Source organism: Ambystoma mexicanum, chromosome 11 (assembly GCF_040938575.1).
Source record: "Ambystoma mexicanum isolate Mex_15411 chromosome 11, UKY_AmexF1_1, whole genome shotgun sequence".
Classification (NCBI taxonomy): Eukaryota; Metazoa; Chordata; class Amphibia; order Caudata; family Ambystomatidae; genus Ambystoma; species Ambystoma mexicanum.
The window spans coordinates 1,344,243,300-1,344,259,757 of record NC_090934.1 but is presented as its reverse complement, the minus strand read 5'-3'; the positions used below and the strand labels follow the sequence as shown (position 1 = coordinate 1,344,259,757).

The window sequence follows — 16,458 nt, the reverse complement described above, 5'->3', positions numbered from 1 at the left end:
TACAACGTCGCAAAACTGGTTGCCCTTGGTCTCCCTGCCCTAGATGGGAAATGCGGTTTACTTGCTGTGATAAATCCAAGGATGTCATCATTCCTTTTCCTGGGATGATCCCCCCCTATCTGGCCAGGTAACGGCAGCTGCTACCTGATCCTTACCCTGGGTGCGGCTATATCCGGAGGACCACCTGGGGAGAGGTGACTCTGGGTGACACAACGGCATCAGTGGAGGAAATCATATACCATCCTTTCTCCTTAAAGGATGCTTCCTCAGTCTCTCATTCCTTAATGGAATATTGTTACCCTCACTCCCCACCTCTATGTAAAGTTGGTGTGTCTAATCTCCAAACAGGAGAATATCTGGACCACTGAGACTAGGAAGAGGCGGGGAGTAGTGAAGATCCCTCCCCAGGCAACTCCTTATCCATTTCCTCCGAGTGATCTAAAACCTAACTTGGCTTTCCAAAACTGCTGAAAATACTTTCTCAAACTCTACGTTTAAGTCATCAAACTCACCATTCAGAACTTCTGAGAACACTATGCCAAACTCTGCCTACAAGTTCTCACAAATTGACTTCCCTTCTTCTAAGGATAGAAGTAGTGTCACGAGGAAGCTCAGCCGAGTTATGAAGATCAGTGAAGGCCCAGAACATAAGCCACTGTATATTTGTTGTAGGTGCATATCAGCCAGTAGGATATTGAAGCCAACTGATGGGGAGGAGCTGGCTGGAGAGGTCGAGCCCTCTCGGTGCTGACCAAGGGACTGCTCTGTGAATGGGAGGTCCGTGGAGCCAACTGGCTCACGGGAGAAAATGAAGGAGGCAGACTGCAGAGATTGGAATAGGCAAGCGAGAGCTGCAAAAAGGGCAGGTACCACAAAGCAGAGGCGGCAAGCCCGAAGGAAGGAAGGAAGCGGAGCGCTAACGAGCCGCTGCATGTTCACCATGGTAGAAGCCATTCCTGCTACATCAAATCGGTGAGTCCACCCGAGGGAAGAGAGAACATCGGGGCATTTTGGCAATGGAACCAAAAGTGAGCAGAAGTAAATGTAGTAAATGGGAAGAAGTGTTTGTATTTAATAAAATCCCTGGCAGGAGAGAGTACACCAAGCATTGCAAGTCATCATTTTGCCTATTTGCTGTATCTCAATTGTTAAATGTATTAAATTCACTTACTCTGCCTGTGCAGAATATTATCGTCTTAGAATTTTAAGGTTTCTGAGCAACAGTTTTTTCCCCCCATGTTCCCACCCTCCTTGAGCACTTTGAAACACTTGCCTGTGTATAGGTGCTTTTATAAATAAACATTACCATAAGTACTTATTTCAGAAAGTAACCAAGAGTGTGATTGAGAAAGATCAAGGAATAAGAAGAAACCTGGCAGGAAAGTACACCAGGCCTTTTATCAAGACTCAGACTGTGAGCCAATCTACTTTGTACATTAATTATATTTGATCTTAAGGAACCAGTATAAAAAAGAGTGAAAAGAAATCCAGGCAAAGGGGACCACCCTATGGAATTGTGAATTTATCTTCCTAGAACTTTTATGTTGGAGTTAAGCATTTTAAGACCTTTCCCATTTGACTGTATTGTTGATTTTTAGAATGTGAGCATCAAAATAGTACTTTGGACACAGGACACTTTGCTTTGGACACCGGACACTTTGCTTTGGACACCTTAACAAAGGACTGGCCATTAGTTTTGTTTTAGGTAGGGAAAATACCAGAGCCGGGACAGAGAGGGATTTTCCACACCCATTTTCATTCAATGAAAGTCCGGCCAAAACCATGAATCACCTGTGTCCGAGTTTAATTCCTGACCCTCCACATTGCCTATGATTGTATTATCAGTTATAGGAAAGGCACTTTCTTCGAAGAACTCTTTCGAAATTATGTATACATAGCTGCTGCAGTGTTGCCTTTGATTTATGAGGATTGCCTAGCTGTAAATGTATTGTTTTATCTAGTGTCAGGTGATTCTCTCATTTTGGTATTTGTGAAGTGTGTACCTGTTAACCACCCCTCTTGCCACCAAAGAGTTAAGCTTGAGCTGCTCTGACACTCTACCACTTGGAGAGCCTGGTGAAACTTAGGAAATCCTTGGTATCTTAGTAAGGAAGGCCCACCTAAAGACCCTGACCACAGGGGCTTAAGGACAATCTTCCTAAAAATGACTATGTAATAGAAGGTCTCTCATGTATAGTATTCATGTATTACAATGCTATTAACCTGGGGCAAATCACACCGAATTTGTGCCTCCAGGCGGCACTGTCATTTTCACAAGGGAGGACATGGTGCAGGTTCTGCTTGTGGACTTTCATTCTTCTATGATGTATGCAAGATTGGCTTAGTCATTGTTTTAATTGGCACATTTTTTAACTACCAAAATAAGTGGAAATCTCAAGGTTTACACTTTGTTTACTGAGAAGTTCTCTAGAAACGTCTATACAATAACCGGAAATTAAAAAAAAACTGTTTTCATGATATCAACATTTAGAGAAATGTGGCATTGCTAAGGAACTCCTGTGTAGCATCTGTGTCTATCGTAGCCCTTTTTCTTGTAGCACATAGCTAGTGGATGTTTTTTAACCTGCTTGTGGACCTTCTTTTATTCTAAGGAGTATTGTCTTATACTGTAGTCGTGTTGTCAGCCCATCTCCCCTCCTATACGTTGCTCTTGCCTTCTCGACCACAAGGTAAGCAAGCAAAATCTTGTCCGGAGATAGGGTGATCAGACGACCCAGTTTGTCAGGACAGTCCAGGAATTGTGCCCTCTGTGTTCCCACTCCCGACAGTTTTTATAATTTAAAAACCCTGTATCGGTTTTGGGTAAGGGGGGATTAAGTCCCGGTTTTTGTGGAAAGGGAGGGTCAGCAACATTTATAAAGTAAGTATACGTTAAACTACACACAGAATTTTGACATGGCAGGCTGGGCACGAACCCCCAACATTTTATAGGTCCTTACCAGGCATATGCATTAATTGATTGTGCCACAGAGACCAGTTGGTAAATTAATCAACAGCAAGGCTTGTAACATGTATCGAAGCAAAAGCTCTCATAATTTATACGCATATATCCACAGTCAAAAGCGCACAATTTATACGAGCAGTCCTGGAAATACTGCAGGATAGAGAGGTAACTGCTGGAGGAGGGCAGTTTGAGGGAGGTGCAGGGTTGGGGGATGGTCTGTAAGGAGTCTAGTCCTCCTTTCATGTTGTTGGTCGGCTCGGTTATTGGTCTTGAAAATCTGGTCACCCTACCGGAGAGACTATTTGTCTAGATTAAAATATGATGGTCTTCCCTGAACACAAGGCTAAGTAAAATGTATCTAGCAAGTAATGCTGGGGATAGCTTAAGTGAGTGATGCAGGGTGAATTCTGGGCCATGTAGTGCAGAGTCCTATGTGTTCTGTAATACTGTGCACATTCTCATGAGCGCCCAGGAATGCAGAGTGCATTCTGGAACATGTGGTCTTTTGGAATTTCTGCATTGTGGCAGTCATTGTACACAAATGTAGAGGTGGAGCCAAGTACCCCCCACCCAAAGCTCCTCCCCCCCTGAGGTCTATATGTTGGGATCCAGAATGTAAAACGCATGCATTGCCAGTGAGAATACCTGTACCAAAGAGGATCCTGGAAGTAAGATTTCCATTGAGAAAGCCGTACATGCATACACGACAATATGATGACCATTTGAATGAAATCCTGGAGGAAATGGGAAAAGCAAGCGAGAAAGCAGACAGGTGACGTCCTGAAGAGCAGAATATACGCACCCAGAAGCGATGCAGAAACGAGAGAACAAATATATTCTATAAACTCTAAATTGAAGGTGTTAAAGATTAGCAATATTTCGGGCTCGAGATGAAGCTGCTCATGCTACAGAATAAGTAAAGAAAATAATGAAGTTGTTTAACAATTTTACAGAAACAGCAACACAAGTAGACAAAGTATTATTTAAGGCTGGCTATGTAGTGAATAGATTGCGGCAATGTGGCAACGTATATACATAGGAAATGTAAGGACTATGGATGATTCCACAATGCGCATTAGTAGAGCTGGATTCCGAAAGCAGAAAGACGTTTTTAGTATGTCGCAGATAGAAATCGAAAACTCAACCATGGCGGTGGATCAAAGAAAGGTTTGGTTGGATCAACACCAAGAAGTCAAGGCCGCCTTGGGCCTGGATGTGCATACATCCAATTAGAGATCGTGTGAAAGAAAAGAGCTCTAGTCTCTAGTGAGGGGCGAGAACATTGAAGATGTCAGAGGTTCATCAAATAGTAGTATTTTAAATGCAGTAAGACTCAAAATCGTGGTCTACAGTCACGTGGTCAGATGAAAATAGACACTATGATGAGCTGTATTGAAACCGAGAAGACAAGAGAATGCTATACTCCCCATATTCTCCAGCACAGAGAATATTTCCAAGGCCGAGTTCAAAGCCTTAATTGACTAGTAGGCTGCAAGTGTGATGATGGTGGTGGGAAGCTATGGTTGTGATCAGCCCACTGCTACCTAGATGCCAGCCTGCGTGCTGCTTACGCTACAGAGGGGTACAAGGGTGCCAACCAATAATAGAGGGACACATAATAGAGAGCCCTATAGTTTGTGTGACCAATGGGATGTCGTGTATTTGATGAAGTTCGTAGTGACTTGCACTAGAGGAGGGCTTAGTTGCCCCCCCGGCCCCCTGATGTTAGAGACCCAATCACTTTCCCTGACCAGTATGGAACATATACCTAGATGTTCCTTATAAGCCTATCACCATTCCAAATAGGTTTCTGGAGTTTGCAACGTAGATTGACGTCACTAGTGACGAGTTTTCAGTATATAATCTGCTTTTTTTATATGTTGAATTAAGTGTGAAAACCGAGCGAACGCGTAGTTTGTTGTAACTCCCTGTTTTAGATCATTGATATTAAAACAGTCACACTTTGCCAACTTCCTGATTCAGTTTTGATTATCGATGTTTGAGTACTATTCTGCATTTCCATCGGTCTCTGTGAATATTGCTACCTCATCTTAAAGGGCTAGGTTGGATGCCCCAGTTCACATATGTTCCTGTTATGTCTGTACAGAGGAAGAGGAGTGCAGTAAGGGATCCCTTTGGAGTCTCCATTCTCAGTAAGGCAGAGTGAATTCTGGGATTCGGAGTTCTGTTGACCTTAATTTTTACCTTAGGATGGAAAAAGCATTCTGTCATCTGATAGTCGCTCTTTGGCATATGAGGCTGTACCTGGGCAGATTATTTCTGTATATCAGCATAGATAGTGTCTGCTGGCAAGTGATAGTAGACCAGGGGTTTGGGGGCTGTGCCTGCCCTCCAGTGGCATCACTTGGTCTGGTGTATGTACGTGTTTCTGCGAGTTTACGCCTGGAATATGCTGGTAATACCTGGGCAAGTGAGGTGGTCTCTGACAGTAATATTTCTGTAGCTTGGCAAATGAGGAGCAAATGGTATTACATAAAGTCAGACCTATTGGCTTTGTCAATTGTTAGTTTTGGCTACAAGGTGGCACTTTAGCACCACCTACAAGTCGATACGAATGAATTGAGTACAGCTAGGGAGACATCACATATTAGGAAGAACACAATGGTTGTTGGTGTTTAGTTATTTTCTCACCCATTGACTGCCCTTGCTAATCCCTAGGGACATTACCACCCACGTCCTGACCCTCCCCGCCCAAAACACAACCTCCAGGGATCTCTTTGAGCTCGCTTAATTCAAGCCTTAACATCAAACTTTGCACTCAAGTTCCTCCCAGTGTTTTTTCACGGCAGTCTTCGGAGAGTAATGACTACATTGTAGCTGTAAACACATTACTGGTGTAATACAAATGTCTTAACCGGGTCTGCCTACACCCACTCGATTTATAAGCACTAAGCGTGTCCTTCACTGAAGTCCTTCACTAAAGTCCTGTAAAAACTAGAACTGGCAAAGCCAACATTTTTGGCTTGCGTATAGGTATTGGGCACTTATTTTATTTTTTACATTTGTAGCGCGCATCAATGGCATCAAGGCGCTATTACATGAAAGTGTACACAGTCAAGATTTTGAGTACATGGAAGACATGAAGCACTTAGTTACAGAAAAGGAAAAGGAGCGTGGTTACATGCCAGGCACTGCTATTAGGTGCCCAGGTACTTGCACCATTTTGTGGACGTTTCCATCCATTGATAGTTACTACCTCTACGGCAGAGCCTGGCAAATACGTTTCCCACATCCCAAACTGTTGGCACTGCCGATGCTTGTTTTAAAGATTATTGGTAGGGTAAACACATACAAAATGTGGCGAAAGACCCTCCAACAGTATTTGCCGCATAACCTCGGTCCTGTGCAGGAAGGGATGTGGGCTTCCATGCATTCCACACTGAGCGGTGAATGAGCCGCTCACGGGGGCGCCTCCAGTCCAGGAAAGGAGGGGACATCACTTGATCAGTCAGCAGGACCACATGACAAGCAGCTGAGAGTAATTAGCCGCTCGTGGAGTCTGTTGGGAGACCGGCCTTCATTCCCTCGGAGAACGCATGCTATTTTGTGATTAACAGGCGGTTGTGGATTATCTCTCATTATTTCCCGTCTGTGTTCCCTCTCCTAGCACCTGGCATGAACACGAACCCCTTTTCCGAAAGCGCACCTTGGGGGCTTCTGTAACTGCAAGATTGACGGGTACCAGTGGAGAAGGCGTGTGGGAATCGCGGGCTACAGCGAAGTCAAGGTAGGTGAGCCTTTTGGCAATGCAAGATCCGTGTTTGCAATTTCAGGGGTCGCCTCTCCCCAAGGCGGTACCCTCGGGACAGGATGACCTCTGCCTAGGGCAGTGGTCTTCAAACTCTGTGGGGCTCGCCCTCCTAGGGGTCCCTGAAGGATGTCCAGGCAGGCGCGAGGATCTTTAAAAAGGGATTTCTGTGATTGTGTTTAATAGGCAATCTAAGCATTCATAGCTTGGGGGCCAGTATTAAAAGTTTGGATGCCACTGTCCTAGGGGGTTCCTTTCGTCTTTCACACCTGTGTGGATTTATTTGCTTAACTGGCAATACTCTACTACGACGGAATCCGACCGTACATGGCCATTGAGACAGCGGCCATTCGTGAGGCGTTGTCATCATGTGTTTCTTGTGAAGCGTCGTGTTTTTCCTTGTCACTCGCCTTGTATAACAGGACTCGTTTTCACAGTTGGCCAAATGCAGTAAATGGAGCATATCGTTATTCTGTAAAGAATGCAGATTGTGGGCCTGATCACGACTTTGGCGGTAACGCTGGCGGTATTAGCCCTACCGCCGAACTCCCCGGCGCTAATAGCGCTGGGTCACGAGTTCGGCGGTAATGTCATTCCCCATTGAGGCCATTCCCCATTGGGCTCAATGGGGAAAAATCGTGCTCTTAACGCCGGCGGATTTCCCGCCGGCGGTAATAGCGCGAATTTTCGGCAGAGCTGGGGCGAAATCCGCCGAAGTCCTGATTTGGCGGACCCTTAAATCTGGTGGTAATAGCGCTACTGCCAGATTTAAGGGTTACCGCCAAAATCATGATCAGGCTCTGTGTGTTGAGGGTCCACAGTCCGGAATGATTGCTACATGCCCGATTATTAAAAGTACATAATTTAATAAAGGGGAAGTGGGCCTAAAGAAAGACTAGCTCCATTTGGTCCTAACGTTGCTTGTTTTTGGTATGTAGTGGTCATATTTGCCTGCATTTACAAATAAACCTTTAGTGACAAATACAGTGGAAATGGGTTGCTTTGCTTAGGGCCTCGTGTGCCCTTGAAGTTTGCTTTTTCGTTGAACAGGCCTTCACCGTTTAATAGTAACATTTATCATGTCATTTCAGTAGAATAGATGGGTTGCCAGTCAAAGGATCGAATCTAAAGGGTCGACAGGTCAAAGGATCGAATTTATTTTTATTTTTTTCACATATTTTTATTTTTTTGGGAGATCCCCCGAACCCCCTTTTATTGGCTAAAACCCACTTTTTTTCCCTAAACGAAAACCTAAAAAAATATATATAATTTTAAAAAAAATTCGATCCTTTGACCTGTCGACCCTTTGGTGTCGATCCTTTGACCTGTCGACCTTTTAGATTCAATCCTTTGACTAGACACCGAATAGATGCACGGCTTGCTTCCTGCGGCAAATACCGGATAGGTAGATTGCACCGGGTTTCGATTTTGCCTCAGATTAATTTGTCCAATTTCTTTTGCCGAATTTTGTGGGGGGGCATCATAGTAAAGAAGGTGAGGGCAGAGAGTTGCGGGGCGGGGTCTCCCTCCGCAGACCTTTGCAGCGTAATGTCCTAAAAGAAAAAAAGAAATTGAAATCCTCTGCGGCAAAAAAACTCTATAGAATCCCATAGATCCGCGAGTACAGATTGAGAATCACCCGTTTGCCATATCAAGTAATAGCCCTGGCACCGGGGCTGTGGCTAGAAAGTGTTCCGCCTTCCTTCTGCACCTGGTATGTGAGGGATCTCCATGGTTTCAGTGACACGTGAGGCAATAATGGCATAGGGATGAAAGTGAAATAATCTGTGGTTTTATCAATGGAAGAGAATTGATCTCCACGACTGAGAAATATTCGTTCCAGTGCCTCCTGTTTCCAGTGGAACTGCCTTTGCAAGCCTTTGTGTCTGTCGACTTGCCTCTTGCTCGAATTCTGTCAAGATTCAGAGGCTTGGATTATGCTCGAGTCAACTCTTTACTTCTCGAGCAGCCAACAAATTAATTTCATAAAACCAAACTGTCAAATGAACTACAATGACCATGTTCATAAATGAAATTTGAAGTTTGCGTTTCATTGGTCCACATTAACACGTGATTCAAACTATCCAACGCTTCATCAGTTCAATATAAATATCCCTTCCTTCCTTCCTTGTAACTTCCTCTTTCTGTAGGTAATCGACCATTGAACTTGCGTCTCAAATGGTAAATGCTTGTAATTTCTTATTTCCATCGTTCATGGCCCCCCTGGCTTCGACTTCATGACCCCCCTGGCTTCGACTTCGTACCACTCAAGACAATATATAACACACTGAAGTAACCATTCCAGGAGGGGTGGGCAATTGCTAAAACACAACAGTCATATGCATTGGCGAAAATAACATTACATCATTAACCCATAATGCATTCAACCCTCAATTTAACGATTGAACGGGTGGAATAATCCTTCACCTCTGAGTCTTTAATAGAATCATGACTTTCTATAATGAATGTGTTGAAAATCTGTAATGTCCATCTACTGAACATTGTGAAAACACTCACACACACGTTAGTTTTATATGGGATCTGCCCTCTTTAGCCTTACCTTTGCTGTTTGGGCTCTGATTCTGCTCTGAGACGTGGTATGAAACTTCAACATTTACTTTCAAACTTGGAGCATGATGAACAATTTTTTTTTTTTTGTTCACCATTGTTCTAAAAACATCTAAAAGTGTTTCATTGTTTGTATTAGAGACGTGTCCACGTGGCATAAGAATGCAGAGGGGCCTTATTATCTGCAAACCTTTGAATTGCGATTTGCTCATAGAATTTGTTAAAAAAAAATGGTTCAATCATCCTTGCGTTAGTGGCAAGAGCCAGTAATGGAGGCGTTTTAAGCTCGTAATGTGGGCGGGGCGATTAGAATGACCACCCAGCTCGGGTAAACTTCATTTTATGGAACAATTCCCCATTGATCAACTGGGCCAGGCTAGTGTTGACTAGTATGTTGTATTTCCTGTGCAGCCATCTTGAATTGTAACACACTAGGGCCACTAGGCAGGCTGTATGATGATTGGCGATGTAGGGAAGCTGCAGAAACCCTTCAAAGACTTGCTTTATGCTGTGTTTAAAGCGACAGGCAAACCACACTCCTCATACAACATTTTAAACTAGGAAATTCTTTGCCATACCCGTTAACGGAAATGAGGGAAGAAAGACTGATATTGTAATCAGCAGTTAGGCACTCAGCCTGTAGAATGTATTTCTTTTTCATGTTGGCAATAAAGGAAATTATTTACAGCTTGTAGAGCTCCTGAAAACATATGTTTAAAGTGGAACTAATGATTTGGTGAGCTACCCAACCCTCAAATTGTCCCACATGAAGTGTGAGCAAGCTATCCAGATCCAGCGCTCAGTTGGTTCTTTGGATACTGGCACTTGCAGTTTGGATTTTCCTATTGAATATGTAGGACAGGGGTCTGCAACCTTAGGCTCTGCAGATGTTTTGTACTACAAATCCCATAGCCAGTATTATCAATGGGAAGGGATCCTGGGAGTTGTAGTCCAAAGCATCTGGAGAGCCGAAGGTTGCAGACCCCTGATGTAGACGCATTATGTTGATTGGTACTTTTAGGGCACATATCTTCCACAGGTGTTTACGTGTATTTTGTGCATTTAGATTGTTCTTTGTGAGTTGTGTATGGTGTCTGTTGAAGGCAAGACACGAGCTCCATTAATGGCATGGAGCAGGTGCATCTGTGTGACAGAGGTGCAATTCTCTAAAGGGCTACGAGCATTATTATTATGGTATTTATTGAGGTTGGACCTAGCTTCGAGAAGAAACAGAGTGCTTTACAGAGGTATACAACAATACAGCTACACAATGGAGCACTTTACAGTGGTATACAACGGAACAGATGTACAGTGGGGGTAGGATACAGAGGAGCACAGCTGTAGTGGGTGGTGGGGAGGAAAGGGGCGGGCGATGTCTAGCGAGTTGGGTGGCGCGAGGGCTGATGTGAGGGCCTCAGTGTTGCATATGGCCTCAGGCGACACCCTCTGCTTCACACATTCCAGTTTCTGTGCATGCTGCTTATCTGTAGCTTGGAAGCATGGATGAGTGGTGCAAGGTGTGGTTATGAACGGTCCTGTGTGCGTTGCGTCGGATCCTGTGAGTGAGGGTGAGAGTTGTGCCCTGACTGTGAAACGGAGAACTTGCTTATGCAGAACATGTGGGAAAGCTTGCGGTGAGTCACATCTGAGTGAGTTCCAGGGTAGCGCAAACTTTCATAGTGCTTGTGTGTGCAGTTATGGTGGATCGTTTTGTGAGGGTTCCTATGACATAAAAACCTGAATAGCATTTACGCCTGAGAATTCCAAGTAAAAAAAACAAGGACTGCATGAGCTACTGGGGTCGGACCTCAGAGGTTGTGGTTTGAGGCAGCCCGCTAGCAAATGCACCTGTTGGGGGTCACTCTGCAGTGTGTTGCATATACACTACTCACTCGTAATTCTAGCAAAGTACTTTGTAAGGCGGGGTGGCACTGGTTGTTCTTTGGTTATCTTGGCCAGTAGCAGAGGCAGCTTTTGGTGCCTGGGAGCAGTGGGGGGTGGCAGATAATGGGGCTCCATAGGGATGCTGGGGGGCACTCTAGACACCAGAGGGGCAGTCACTCCCCTGGCCCCCTCCTGGCTTTGCCACTGATCTTGGGGTATTTCTGTAAACTAATATTGTACTGGAGGAAGTTTTCCCACATCACTCTGCACTGCGTGCCGTTACCCGTTACTCTGCACCACAAATGTCTAACAGTTATCAAGATAAGGACAGCTTTGCTCTACTTGATGTAACAGGGGACCCCCGAGGAACTACTGGTACTTTTTAGGATTCCATAGTAATACTGTCTTTGGTCTATGCCCGTGTCTGGGATATAAGCCACAGTAGGCTTTGAGTGCTCTCTCTGGCACACTTCCTCTGTCTGCCTCTCATTGGACATGTTCTCTCCCTGAACATGGTTATCTCCCTGGGCCACTCCCAGGGCCTGGTTTTACCCCTGGGTCCGTCTCTCTGTCTCTCACGGGGGATCTTTGCTCTCACTCCTCCCATCCTCACCCTTTTTGTCTTTGTCTATTTATCTATCTTTTCAATTTCATTCCCGCGTTCTTTCGCTCGTTCTTTCTCTTTCTCGCTTTTTACTCAGCAAGGGGTAGTTTGCCCTTCTCGCCATACACGGGCTATGGTTCCCTGGCCTCTGTAGTCGCTCCCCATCCCCTGGTTCTGAGTGTTCTCTACTCACCTGGTTTTCGTCCCTAGCTCTGGTCTCAGCTTTCCTGCTCACTTCTACACTCTTACTTCTTTGCTCGGAACCAAGCCTCTTCTAGATTGTCTGCGCCAGCTATCTAATCCCTGATTTGCTGTGTTTGTCAGGGGTTCCCTGCAGTGATCTGACTGGGAATGTGGCTTTACAGTTCAAAACTGGGGGTGGAGTGAGGGCTTCAAAAAGGTTTGTCTGCAATTTGAATTCATATCATGTCCTTGTGGTGTTTGTTTGGTGAGCAGCCTGTTTCTGTCTCTCTCTGACTTGCTTAATTCTTTTCAGGTAAAGAGGTTTAAGCCTGTAAATTTCGAATTTCTGCATCATGCTTGCCACACATTTGGTTTAAGGGCCAAGGAACTAATGGCGACAACTGTAAAGACAGACACAAGTGATCCCAGTTCAAGGGTGTTTATTAAACTGTATTGGTAGGTTGAAAGAACGCCTAATCTAAACCTAAATCTAACATAGGAGCAAGCTACGACCATCAAATAATAATAATAAGACAGTCCTAGTGGCGTCTTGCCAAATAAAAGGACCTATACTAAGAAAAAACATATTGGCAATCCTTAAAAATAATACCAAAAAGAGTGTGGGATACTTTTCACAAGAAAGAAAGAAAGAAAGAAAGAAAGAAGCAAGCCAAACGATAAGTCAAGATGTGGTAGTCGGGGGCTGATGGGGTGTCTCCCTTCCCCTGGTTTTGAACACAGGACAAGGCAAGACTCTTGAGCACAGCACACGCTCGAGCTTTCCCAGCATGAGACTACAGTTCCGCTCTCAGATATCAGGACCGTGGGTGGTTAAATCTCTTTTCTACAAAAAGTCTCTTTGTTCCGAGGACCTGATGTGTCTGCTTGTATGTTGGATAATGACCTTTCAACCCCTTTACCGATAGATCCACAAAAGGTTCTTAGCAATATCAGCCATTCAATGGTTATATCACTTGCTTCCGGGGGCCTGGTATTTTTAAAATCATAAAGAAAAGTTTCTTTCTGATGGTAACTGGGTGCTGATTCTTCACCCCTGGGTCCCCCTCTTCCTGCTCCGACCCCTCTCAAATATCAAATTCCTTCCACTGAGGTTTTGCAGGCCTTGGAAAGGGCAAGGTCGCTTCTCTCCCTGTTGCCCCTTCGGTCCTCGCTGCCTTTCTCCTCCTCTTGAACTGCCAGACTTGGATAGCTCTCTCGTGTGGTCTGCCTTGCTCGTAGTGTGCACCTTTTATCCCTGTGGGGAAGGGAAAGGGCCATCCTGTGTATGTGATTCTGGTCAATTGCCTGACTTTGCCTGACTGAAAAGGTGTTATAAGATGGAGGATACTGCGTCTCGCCCGTCGGTGTACCACTTTCACTCCCTGAGGACCCCCATCCAGGTGATCTGCCCACACTGGTCCACCCCGAGGAACTGGATCCAATAGTAATGGCCGTGTCCTGGCAACTTGGATGACATATCCCTGGGAACTAGTAAGTGGGACACCTTCAGGTTTCTCACAGTCTGTACAAGACCTGCTGGTGAATGGGGAGTTGGTTTCCACAGGACTGTTGTTCCTGAATAAGGGGGGAGGAGGGCGGGGTACTGTCAGTGCATGAGGGAAGTGTCTGGTGCCCCCCGGTCCCTCCTTCCTGGGTGGTGCTTGGTGTAATATGCCTACAGAGAGTGGGGCCAGAGGTTTAGTTTAAAGCAACAGTGTGTATCCATGCTGTATAGTGATGTTGTGAGATGTTTTCCTGACTGGGTCTTGGGCAGTCCTTGTAATGGCTCGGAGGGATACCCTGATTAAACACTCCTTGCTAATTAGTTGGTTTTGGGAGCAGCAGCCACTCTTGTCAGTGAGCAGGAATACTTGTGATAAATTCACCATGCACCAACAATGTGTAGCACTAGCTTTTGAGCATACCTTCTCTCTAGAGCTAGTCTTGTTTTCAAAGAGGGGAAGTCACACAATGTGACTTTCACAGAGGAGAAATGTGCTGTTAGAGGGATTCAGCCAGAGTATTTTGGATCCCCACTGCAATGCTCTGCAGTACAGGGCATGCCGGGGGAGGCACAAATCGTCCTGATCCCTTGACTCGGTGGGGGTGTCCTTTTGTGTTGGTTTCTCATTCCTTCAGGTCATTTTGATGCCTATTGGTTGGTTATCCCTCAAATCACAGATTGACTGTGCCCACCCACAGTCAGAAAGTCCATAGAGACCCTTGACAGTGTTGATGAGACCTTCAATGGAAAACCACCTAGCCGGTGAAGAAACTGAATTAAATCCAGACCTGAAGGTGTGAGAAAATAACAGATTTTTCTCTTTCCAAGAGGAGTGTGAGAAAAACTAGAGGTTTTTCACAACCTCGTACCCGGGGATTCAATACTCTGGTGGCCAGGGAAAGGCTATCCCTTTTGGATCCCGACCCTGGGTGTGGACAAGTGAGGGACGATCACCTAATATGTAACTTTCAAAAGGTTGGCCCCAGGCAGTGAATTGGCTGGGGTTGTTAAAATAGATAGTCCGGGATGTACATCAGGGGCTCTTTTGGGAAGTGCCCCTGTGTGTACCCAGCCATATCGAGCATTGGATTACATTTCCTAGTGTTGGAAAGTGAGAAAGGAGAATTATTAAAATAAGCACTTATTGCTAACCATTGCCCATGCCCATACATCCCGGACCATCTATTTCAACAACCCCAGCCAATTCACTGCCTGGGGCCAACCTTTTGAAAGTTACATATTTTGATGATACTGCTATTACCACCACCAACACGCCCACAAGGTGGGAACACACAAGGGCTATTCAAGAAAGGCCCTTGATGTTTTCCACCATGTTCATGTGCAATGACCACAGCCAACATTCTTAAACTAGACAAATGGGACCATTGACGCACCTTGGGGGGGATCAATTTGCAAGTTCCCACCAACCCCTCCCCCCAATACATATTTTTTCTCATCCCAGGGCCCAACAGGAGCCAGGACTGCCGTAAAGGACAGTTTATATTACAGAACCCCACTGTGGGCACACAGCAAACCACAACTGGGTAAGAGGCATCTACCTCAATCTATTTTACCATTAGCACAATTTTCAACCAGCTACTTACTTCTCTCGTCTCTTCCTCCCTCCTTTTCTCCCATTTTCAAACTTTCTTTATATCGACACATCAATGTGTTTTTGTCATGTCACTACCTATCACTATGTTTGCACATCACCTTAAACACCACTGCTGAAAATAATGTAATATGTCACTACCTTGTCACTAATTGAATATTGTTCAGCCTTGAGAACGACCGTAAGGTCGAAACACGTGTCGGCTGACCTAACTTGCTCATCAAGTTCCAAATAGTGTTTCTTATAAACACATGTATTTAAGGAAAAAATCACCCAGAAAAACAACGAACAATAAACAAATTAATTCATACTAACCAAAGTGTCAGAAATAATGATTTCACAAACTACAAGCAAGATAGCCGGGAGCAACAAACCTTTCCTTCCTATTTAACCCCTATCCCTTTTTATTTTATGGGAAACTACAACTCCCATAATTCCTCCCCATTTAGTCTTGACAAAAGTACTGCACCAAGGAAGATGAGGAATGAGGTCAAAATGATTACCTCCCCTGACTTGCCTTGGCCCTGTCCCTGAAGTGAGGCCATGCAGAGTCAGACACGTAGCTCTAATAATGTACACATTCCACTTATTTAAGACTCTCTGGGAAAATAAAAGGTGGCGCGCACAGGCACACTTTGAGTAAAGATGGGTACAAGAAGAAACAGCACTCAAACCGGGCTGTGGGAGTTGGAAGGCCAACAGGCTGATCAACGATTGAGACGATCGAGGGCAAGCCAGGCAAGAGTTCCAAGCTTTTGGGAAGCCGTGAGTGTTGAAAAAGCAGAGCCGAGCGAGCGAAGGAAAGAAACCTTGCAGGTGCCAGAAAACAGCCTGTGAGCCTCCTTGGTAAACAGCAGAGTTGGGGAGGAGCAGAGGAGGCACTGGTAACAGCCTTAAAGTGCAGGAAAAAGATGAAAGAAAGCCATTTAGCACAACCAGTGAGTTAATCGAGAGCAACAAAAGTCTGGATGATGATAAAAAGAAAGTGACTGTGATTTGAAAGTTGAAGGTTGCACGTGTGCTGATAAAATGCGAATGAAGAGGGCGATGTTTAAAAGAAAAGGAGACAAAGTAGCAGAGTGGTCCTGCAAGTGGAAGTCACACATTCAAAAGTCTCTGTGAAATGTTATGAACTTTTTGAAAGATACTACAAGCAGAGATCAAAGAAAAAAGAAAGTTCAATATGAGGAAAATTAAATATGCTACGAGAGCCAAAGTAAAATATAAGAATGAAAAGGCCATGAAGGCAAGTGAAAAGAGAATATGAACTACAAGTACTGAGAATAATTGGTGCTGCAAGAAAAGATGTGAATTGTGAAATCTGCCAAGGGGGCAAAAGGGAAATATAATAATTACAAGTGCAATTGGT

General features: G+C 44.8%; 1 protein-coding gene across 6 annotated transcripts in view; it reads left to right on the top strand.

Moving 5' to 3' along the window:
• RAB27A (RAB27A, member RAS oncogene family) overlaps positions 1-16,458 on the top strand; it is a 538,796-nt gene that overhangs the window by 242,972 nt on the left and 279,366 nt on the right. For all 6 annotated transcript variants that reach the window (XM_069624865.1, XM_069624872.1, XM_069624866.1 and 3 more), the window contains exon 2: positions 6,594-6,713. The gene's annotated coding sequence lies outside the window, so the exon portion shown is untranslated. The remainder of the gene's footprint in view (positions 1-6,593; positions 6,714-16,458) is intronic.